At 43.9% G+C, this 7589-nt stretch overlaps 1 non-coding gene across 1 annotated transcript; it reads right to left on the bottom strand.

Annotated features, from left to right (window-relative positions):
* Positions 1-7149: 7149 nt before the first annotated feature.
* On the bottom strand, positions 7150-7254 carry LOC115029188 (U6 spliceosomal RNA). The gene has a single exon (XR_003834742.2). It is a non-coding gene; the product is annotated as a U6 spliceosomal RNA (small nuclear RNA).
* Positions 7255-7589: the final 335 nt, after the last annotated feature.

Here is a 7589-nt window from a genome sequence, read left to right as displayed (position 1 = left end):
TACACTTCCTATTGAAAATGTATGAGCCAGGTATGGTAGTGCATACCTTAATGTCAGCACTTGGAAAGTGGAGACAGGAGAATGGGGAAGTTCAAGGTCATTCTCCAATTTATATCACACTTGATGCAAGCCTGGGCTACATGAAATCTTGTCTCAAAATGGGAGCAGACAGGGCCTCAGCAGTTAAGAGCATTTGTTGTTCTTACAGAGGATCCTGGTTCAGTTCACACATCACCATCACCATCATCTGTAGCTCCAGTGTACTCCTCTGGCCACTGTGGGCACTGCACGCACATATTGTACCTAGATGCATGCAAGCAAAACACTCATATACATAAAAATAAAAATTACTTTTAAAAGAATTAAAAAAAAAAGCAACCAACCAACAACCACCCAAAATAGACAAACCAACAAACCAGAAATGGGTCCCCAGCCTGGGTTTCTCGCCATCATCTCAAGGGCTGAAAAGGGCGGAGGAAAAAGCCAACGGAATGGTAGCATTCCTTTCTGCTTCCAGTTCTTCCAGGACACAACCAAGAAACCGCATGCTCCGCCTATAGCCACGCCTCCCTCACCGAGGGGCGTGGGGTGGGGGAGCAATACGGTGGTGGAGGGAGTTTGGAGAAAAGTCAGTTTGGATTTCCATTGGAAATCCATTTGAATGTCTTGATCACCCATGAGCTTATGAGGTCGCAGGTGAGTCCATCACTCAGCCACTCTGACCGTTTCATCATTTGTAAAACAGGCACAAAAATACCATCACTGGGAAGTTTCGGAGATATAAATTTTTTACCTACCTGAAGATAAATGCATTGGCCTGTAGTAAACTCTCCTAAGTGTTTAGAACTGTGTAGAAGTTACTCTTAAAATTAGTCACGGATTTTTTTAAAAAAAATTCAAAGATAAATTATGCGAATGCTAATCCACCCACAGAACGGATGCTCGGTTTGCATTCAGGATTAGCTAGGAGCATCTTTTAAGACATAAGCGCTGCAGATAAAACACTCGTGCACCCCAGAATCTCCTAAGCTTCTCTTTCCCGATTTCCGGTATAAACTGGGTAACAAAGCATACTTTTGTTTTGTATGCTTCTTTTTCTTTGGATTTCATTTATGTTCAGTGAATAAATACACCCATAACATTGTCTGCACTATTGATAATTAAAGCTACTGGGAGGGGAAGACGAGAAGTAGGAGCTGACATACGGAAGCTTCTACAGCAACGCAGGAGATGTGCTTAAGCCATTACTTAGTTTGAAGCTAACAGGCAGGAACCAAAAAACGTTATGGCGTAGTTATTTCACCCTTTCGCTAAATCAAAATTGGAGAAATTATCTAGGGCGTTCGGATAGTCTCTGGAGGATGTAACTATTTCTTAATTACCCAACTAGAAAAACGTAAGTGCCCCTGGAGAGTTCTCAGGAAACATTAGGGAGAGTTTATTTGAACTGCTGCCCCAGAGCGATTTCTCTGAAGGAACTCAGCCTTTGAGATTTAGATACCTTGGTTTCTTCCCTCAAAGCCTTTGAGTAGCTGAGCCTTTCTTCGACCAGTGTGTGCAGTAAACAACATCCAAGTCAGAATATGAAGGTAGGTTGAACTTGTAAAAAAAAAAAAAAAGAAAGAAAAGAAAGAAAGAAGCCGGGCGTGGTGGCGCACGCCTTTAATCCCAGCACTCGGGAGGCAGAGGCAGGCGGATTTCTGAGTTCGAGGCCAGCCTGGTCTACAAAGTGAGTTCCAGGACAGCCAGAGCTATACAGAGAAACCCTGTCTCGAAAAACAAAACAAAACAAAAGAAAGAAAAGAAAAGAAAAAGTTACTGAGTATCATGGTTAGGTGTATTTGTTAATATCTGATGTGCATTTAATAAGGACCTATGATGTACTAGGGACACTGGAGTCACACAGAGTAGGGGATGTTAAAGTTTTCCTGGAGCTGGCAAAAACCAAAATTGAATATATGGCCTCCATGTGGGAAAGTGAACTGGGGACAAACTGCAGGAGAAAAGGCCAAGGAGGGTGAAGTTCCCGTGGCCTGCTGGGATGGCGATTGCACCAAGGACCAGTGACTGAGAGTCTCGTTTGTTAAGGCTACCAGCACCCAGGCTCTTCATAGAAACTCCTCTGGTAACATAAGTCTGCAGGCAGCTCAGAATGCACTCTTTCTCCTTACCCAGATTTGTCCTACGGGGTCAGCCTGGAGGTCACTTCCTCTGAAAGGCATGGTAGTCCAGACTTGGTCAGTCTCATTATTCTCTCTCACAAACACCTCATACCCTTCTAATTCAAACAGTGACCAAGTGTCATCTCGCCTCCCTTCACCCCCACCTGCAAACTCTGAAAGCAGACTCCTGTCTGACCAGTAACATAACGTCCCCAGACCAAAGTCCTGCGCCAGATAAGTACACATAACTTGTTATCCTCGTGAATAACTAAGGATGGGTGTGGCCCTATTGCCTTTAGGCATTTGACAAAACATTCCAGAATTCAGAATGTATTCTCCAGTTCCACTGGGGCTATTCTTAGCTTTGCCTAATGGCAAACAACTTGATGGGACTCTCTTACTCTCCTTAGTATGCACATACTCAAACATATGCAGACATATTTATAGACCATCCACACTCCCAGGCTCACAGACTCTCACATATATACTCACCCCATATCTACAGTTGCACACTCATGTTTGTCTTCCTCTATGCTTTTACTCCTGCTGTTTGTTTGGTTTTATTTTATTTATTATTTTATTTTATTTTTTGTTTTTTTCAGGGCAGGGTTTCTCTGTGTAGCCTTGGCTTTCCTGGAACCTGCTCTATAAAGCAGGCTGGGTCGTGAACTCACGAGTGTTGGGATTAAAGGTGTTTGCCATCACTGCCTTGCCATTTATTTTATTTTATTTATTATTTTTTTAAAGATTTATTTTATTAATATATGTAAGTACACTGTAGCTGTCCCCAGACACTCCAGAAGAGGGAGTCAGATCTTGTTGCGGATGGTTGTGAGCCACCATGTGGTTGCCGGGATCTGAACTCTGGACCTTCGGAAGAGCAGTCGGGTGCTCTTACCCACTGAGCCATCTCACCAGCCCCCATTTATTTTATTTTTAAGACAGGGTCTCCCTCTGTAGATCAGGTTGGGTTTGAACTTGAGATCTTTCTGCGTGTGTGGATCCCAGGCATGTGAAAACCACATCTGATTTTTCTATTGACTGTTTAAAAATTTAAAAGACTTATTTTACTTTAATGAATGCTGTCTTGCCTACGTGTATATTATATTATGCACATGCCTGGTACTTGTAGAAGCCAAAAGAGGGCACTGGATCCCCTGGAATTGGAGCCTCTGATGGTTAGGAGCGGCTATGTGGGTGCTGGGAACTGAATCCAGGTCCTCAGAAAGAACAAGTGTTTTTAACAGCTGGGCCATCTCCCTAGACTATCTTCTATTGATGTTTTATACTTGCATCCAGAAACTAATATTTATGGAATATTGATGGAACGTTGACTTGATTGGGAAATTCCATACCAGTGGAATCTTGAGTAGTTCCTAGAAAGATTCAGCCATGCAAGAGTCAATATTATACCTGGGCAGGCACATTCAAGATGGAAATTGTCACCAGAGTTCCTATTCAGAGCCTGGGTGCTGGTAGCCTTAACAAGCTAGACTCAGTCACCCGTCCTCAGTGCAACACCTAAAGACACAAATAAATAAGCTGGTGTGTTGGCACATACCTTTAATCCCAGTATCTGGGAGGCAGAGGCTGGAGGATCTCTGTGCGATCAAAGTCAGAGTCAGCCTGGGATCCCTTATTACTTAATACGAATCCCTGTCTGAGACAGAGATAGAGAGACAGACAGAGAGACAGAAATACACACAGAGACAGACAGACACAAACATGGAGAGAGAGAGAGACAGAGAGAGATGTTTATATAGTGTGACTACACTGGAAAAAAGAAAATATAAAAAAAGGTGAAATAACCCCACCCCAGTCCATCTTGACATGTGATTTAGGTTTAAAAAGAAGGCAGAGGGACACCTAGCTAAGGTTTCTTCCCATCATTGTCTGGGTTCCAGACTGTCCCTTGAGATGGTCTGGTAAGCTGTCAGAACTTTGTAAGGTCATTTTCGGAGAGGCAAATACCTCTTCCTGCCGGTGCCTTTCCCTTAGTCCACCAAGCACAGGAAATTCTAATTCCTTGGGGCTCATTGTTTCCATATTCAGCCAAAGGAAGGCGCACAAGTGTCTTTTCCTAGGAGATATTGGTTCCAACTGAAAAGGTAATTCAGTTTACACAAAGTATCAGAAAATGTTAAATGTCATGAAAGATGATGCCAATCAAGTCTCCTGCCCCCCCTCCTTTAGTTCAAATGCCACTTAGGGACTGGTCTTGGTTTCGGTGTCTCTGCAGCAGACCCTGAAGTATGCCTTTGTACACACATGATTTCTTGACATTGCTCATCTGACACTGGGAACACCGAGCGGTGTGGGCAGGCAGTAGAGGGCGTGGTTTCCTCACTCGGGCCCACAAGGTAACTCAAAGCCTGGCACTTCTTGCTTTCATTTTGTGTCTGCCTTTGCTTTGGCTCTGATCCCCAAGTGACTCTGCACAGGCTTGTAACTCACTCTACCAGTGTTTGACTCCCTCACCTGTCTTAGTGAAGGGGACCTTTGAGGCCGGAAGCACACAGACAGATAAGTCAGTCACTCTGGATCCCAGGACGAGCGAATCCTTGCAGATCAGACAGACCACTACCACCGTGAGAGCAAGTATCTGTGATGTAGAAGTTACACCTTGGAGCAGATCGTCTTAGAGAAACCAGATTAGTCTCCTTGGGCGATGGCAGAGATGAACAGATTAACAATTTACTTGGCTACCTTGCAAGATTCAAGCTCACATAAAGGTAGGCAGGACCTTGTATAGAGCTGTTGCATCACACAGACTTCTTGCCCCTGCCTCAATTCCTCTGTTTAAATCCAGAGCTCATAACAGTACCCCACAGATATATTTAGGGTTACTGGCTCTTTTTCTGATGTGTTGATTAAACCTCTCTTTATGGTTTTCACCGTGACTCAGCCCTTTAATTAAGGTAATTTATTTATTTATTTTTAAAGATTTATTTATTTATTATATGTAAGTACACTGTTGCTGTCTTCAGACACACCAGAAGAGGGCGCCAGATCTCATTACCTATGGTTGTAAGGTACCATGTGGTTGCTGGGATTTGAACTTAGGACCTCTGGAAGAACAGTCAGTGCTCTTAACTGCTGAGCCATCTCTCCAGCCCTAATTAATGTAATTTAAATGAGTTCTCGACATCTTCATCTGCGCATCATCCCTGATCTCTCTCTGTATCCCCTGTCCTACTTCTTCCTGCTCACCAACAAATCCCGTTCTGGGCTCTTCCCAGTGTACTCAGATTCTCTACTCATGTGACTCTGATCTAAAATATCCTCATCTCTCTCATATTGTTGGTGGCTGCTTGGACGGAGGTATTGATTTCTGTGATATCAAAGCACGAAAAATCTGGCTTGGATGCTTGTGTTTCTCTAAAATTCACATTAGGTCTTAAATCCCGTGGTCATGATTTAAGACCGACAACGGGAGCTTTTAGATAGGGTTGGTCATGAGGGTCTCCCCTTTATGAATGGAATTATTGTTCTTGTAAAGAGGCTGGATCTAATCCCAGCACTAGGAAGGCCAACCTGGGCTGCACAACAAAATTCCGACACAGAACACTAACAAGGAAAACACACTTGTTAGTACACTGCACCCTAAGACAGTGATCACTCCTAAGAGTCATCCCCACAGCCTGGAGGGCATCAGGCCACGCCCACTGCAGCGCCCTCTCTAGCACTGAGTTAAGCATCTTTCAAGTTACAGCCCTAAACAGTACCCGGCTCTTCCATGTTTCCTTCTTGTCTAGGTTGAACGAAGTCACGTGACGCGAAGCTTCCCGTTCCCGCAAAGGTTATAAAAGTTGGGTATTTTCTTTGTTCTAGGGATTTCTTTGAAGGTGCTTTCTCTTCTGCCCGCCCCCCCGCCCCCCCCCCCCCCCCCGCATCTCTTATGCTCACCCACAAGGAAGCTCCTCTCCAAGGCTTCAAGGCTCCGTTATGCTGTTTTATCTGTAAAGGTGCTTTTTTTCTAATCCTTTCACTCCCAGTTTACAGCCCAATTACAGCTTCAAGGCCATTTCTCCTAAAACACCTTATTCCTGAGGGTAATTACGTGTCAGCATCCATTCACAAAACAACACACACACACACACACACACACACACACACACACACACACGCGCGCGCGTACACACACAAGACACGCACATACACACACATGCACAGACGCATACACGCACACACAGACAGATGTATGTACACACACACACAAATGCACACACACACACGCACACACACACACTCATGAATGGATGCACGCACACACATACAGATACATGCACAGTAACTTAGGCAGGGAGGGGCCTAGTGAACCTGGTCAGTTTTTAAATTTTGTTATCACTGAAGTCAACATTCCTTTAACTATCACGAGGTTAGGCAGCTTCCATGATGTGGCAGTCATTGCTTTCACACGTACATCAAAAAGTATTCAACTGGGGTTAAAAAATGGTCAGTGGTCAAGAGCACAGGCTGCTCTTTCAAAGGACCTGGGCTCGATTCCCTGCAGCCATACGGTGCTCACTACTATCCCCCGTTCTAGGGGATTTGATGCCTTTTGGCCTCTGCAGGCACCAGGCATGCATGTACTGCACAGACAGACATAGACAATACATATACAATAGCAAAATAATGTTTAAAAAGTCAGATGCCTCGGGAATATATTCCAGAGACGAGAGTGCAACGTTCTTTTAATTTTATGTCTCTGGGCGTTTGCCTGCATGGCTGTCTGTGTGCCAGTGTGCACGTAGAGTCCTCATGGGCCAGAGAGGGCTTTGGGGTGCCCTGGGGCTGAGGTTACAGACAGTTGTGAGCCCCATATGGGAACTGAACCATGGTTCTGTGGAGAAGCATCAGATGCTCTTAACTGCTGAGCCATCTTTCCAGCTCTGGGAACATTTTCTTTTACATCAAGTTGGGTTTTTTTTTGTTTTGTTTTTTTTTTTTTTAAATAAGAAATAGGCAAAGCCAGCTTTCTTTTCAGAAAAATATGGAACACCTCATGAATTTGCATGTCCTCCTTGTACAGGGGCCATGCTAATTTTTTCTGTAGTTCCAATTTTAGTATATGCGCTGTCTAAGCAAGCCCTGGAACATTCTTTTAGAAACTATCCGTATTCAATTTCTTTTTAAAACAGGGCTTCATGTATCCTAGGCTGCCCTTGAACTTGTGATATAGCTAAGAATGATCTCTTCTTGCCCCCACTTCCTGGGTGCTGGTTCCACACACCTGATGTTATGCAATGATAGCGATCTAACTTATCACGGCTTTGCCCATGATAGGCAACCACTCACCCAAGTAGGCTTGGTCACTCTTAATTTAAAAGCATGGAAATTAACCACTATGAATGTGTGTGTATATATATATATATATATATCCCCGAAGAATTGGATTCTACACATGAAAGAGGTTTGATTTGTTTA

The sequence above is a fragment of the Mus caroli genome, unplaced genomic scaffold (genome assembly GCF_978045245.1).
Source record: "Mus caroli unplaced genomic scaffold, Mus_caroli_1 scaffold_15, whole genome shotgun sequence".
NCBI classification, from domain to species: domain Eukaryota; kingdom Metazoa; phylum Chordata; class Mammalia; order Rodentia; family Muridae; genus Mus; species Mus caroli.
Note: the sequence above shows the minus strand (reverse complement) of the source record. Positions and strands in the feature narration are given on the sequence as shown.